This window comes from Tupaia chinensis, unplaced genomic scaffold, assembly GCF_000334495.1.
Source record: "Tupaia chinensis unplaced genomic scaffold, TupChi_1.0 Scaffold000062_1, whole genome shotgun sequence".
NCBI lineage: Eukaryota > Metazoa > Chordata > Mammalia > Scandentia > Tupaiidae > Tupaia > Tupaia belangeri.
Window position 1 is genome coordinate 761,285 of NW_006159520.1, and position 2,430 is coordinate 763,714.

General features: G+C 43.1%; 1 pseudogene; it reads right to left on the minus strand.

Annotated features, from left to right (window-relative positions):
* Positions 1 to 846: 846 nt before the first annotated feature.
* On the minus strand, positions 847 to 2,186 carry LOC102498277 (dynactin subunit 4 pseudogene; annotated as a pseudogene).
* Between the last annotated feature and the right edge of the window lie 244 nt (positions 2,187 to 2,430).

Here is a 2,430-nt window from a genome sequence, read left to right on the forward strand (position 1 = left end):
ATCTGGCTTCTTGTGGGCTTTTCCCAGGTTCCCAATACAACAATTTACTGAGTTAGAGGCAGAGCATGAAAGAGAGTAAAATAGAAAGACTGCCCTCCTGTGGCCACATTTAAAATGAGTGGAACTTGCTAACCCCTTGTTTCTCAAATTCTTAACAAGTTCCATATTCAACTGGAAGCATTTTTAAGAGCAACTGATAGCTAAGTGTCCTGTATTCACTTAGAAGCACAGGACAAACAGAGTGCCTTAAGAATTTCATAGGTTTTCTCAATCACCACAGAACCAACTATGATGATTCTATTTTTCTGAAATGGAAATCTATGGGATTTCATGGGAGCCATTATGACCAATGAAGGGCTATGTTTCAGATTTTATGTAATAGAATGCAGAAAGCAGTAGGTACACTGAGACCAATGCTGGATCCTTAACAGCAGGTCCACCTCTGGACTCTCATTTTAAGTTTCATCTGTGAGACTGTGATCCTCTGGGAGATCAGACTGAGAGACAGTATCGTCAATGTCTTCATATTTCAAAAGGAACTGATAAGGACTATGTCCTGTCTAATAAAATATCTTAATTTTAAACCGAAGGTGGTAAATCTAATGTCACTCCAAGGAACAGCCATCCCCTTTACTGGGATGAAACTATGCTGCTTTTTTCCAATGAGCAGGGCGTGGTGAGAGAGACACAGACTAACTGCTATCGATGGAGATGACAGTAAGAGGAACAGCAATTACCCTGTGTTCCTCATGCCTGGCCTATGCTCCCACTCTCCGAGAAAGAGAATTCAGTAGTGCTAGGTACATAGTTACAAACAAGACCTAATGAAGCAATGGCTTCCACATTTTAACATGGTGACACTGTCCTTTTGGGTCTTCCCACTGGTGGAAACTTTTCAGGAGGAAGTGGGCCCAACCTGAGTTCCACATGCTGGGTGAGCCAGATGACTTCTGTGCTCTGGTCACTTTCTTTGATGAGACAGATGGGAGCTGCCAGGTTTTTAAAATCATGCTTCACCTTGAAGCACATGGTCACTTCACCCTCCTCACATTGTGTGGTAGCTTTGATGAAAATATCCACTTTGTTGGCCTTTCTGAAGGATATAATATCAGGATTGTCCTGAAAGTCTTGAGGTTCTGCCAACTCTGCCTACTCTGCTGCTGCATCCTTGCCAGCTAAAATGAGCTCTTTGGGAGGAACCACCCCCTAGCAGTGCTGCTGATATCATCAGGGTCCCCCTCCTCGTTCTCCAAAAAAGTCCCATGGGTGAGATTCTCCACTGGATTCCTAAGAGTCAGAAGGACCTGGCTCTCCTTCAAGTAGCGAAGATTGGGAATTGACATGATTCTCACTTCTGGAATATGATTGAAAGCAACCAGGAGAATTTTAAATTTGTTAGATGTTGGATTAAATTCTGACTTGTTCAAATTATGTTCATATTTCCGGCAACGAAGGGATCATTTGATCAGAATGTGTTTGCTGCGATGATACTGCTGTGAAGCACAGATTGGGTGGAAGTCAGGCTGTAAGAGGTGCTGCTGAAGGGTGGTCACCTCTGTTAAATTTACTAGTCTTGAATAATAGTCTTCAGGTAGAGGTTCCAGTTCATCTATAGCCTGAGCTGGCTCAATCTTTATCTTTTTCTGATCCTCTCCTTCTTTAAGAGTACTGATGGATGCTCCAGCTCCTTGAAGCCTGGTTCCAAGACCATATCTGTCTGAAAAAGCCGGAGGCATGTAATTTCTATGCTGTGCTAGCTTCTTGCAATCTCACTCAACCTTCTCTTTCTGATTGAATCGCTGGTAATATTCTATCAATTTGTTCATCCACTGTGTGTGAGGATTTTCAGGTTCCTGCTAACTGCCACTAGAGATGGATTTGTCTTCCATGACCACGTCTCTAGGGGTCCAGCGGCAAAACCCACAGGCCAGGTAACAGGCTTTTCTCATGGTGGTCTTGGCGGGGATATCTGGAAGCTGTGAGGAGATGCTTGTTGTTCGGGTGGAGGAGATGTACATGCAGCTGGGGCAGTCAAAGCAGTTGGCACACCTATTCTTTGTTAGTCTGGCTTCAGCCGATGGTATATTCTCTAAGCAACTCGGAAGTACAAGTTGCAAGCGGGCCCAAACTTTCTTCTCTCCCTGGACTAGATAGAGAATGAGCTTCGACTGCACCAAGGATGCCATCTTGGAGAGCTCTTAGTTGCTTCTTATACTCTTATTTCTGAGTGTCCGACTTTAGTTTTCTGACTTTTAGTTTAGATCATCAATTCTCTTATTAGTTTCACCTTCTAGGATACCGATGATCCGGATGTTTGGGCATTTAATGGTATCTAGTATTACTTGCATGCTATTCTCATTTTTTTTTGTTATTTTCTCAGGTTGTGTGTGTGTGTGTGAATTTTTCTAGGTCAGAGGTTCTATCTTCTAC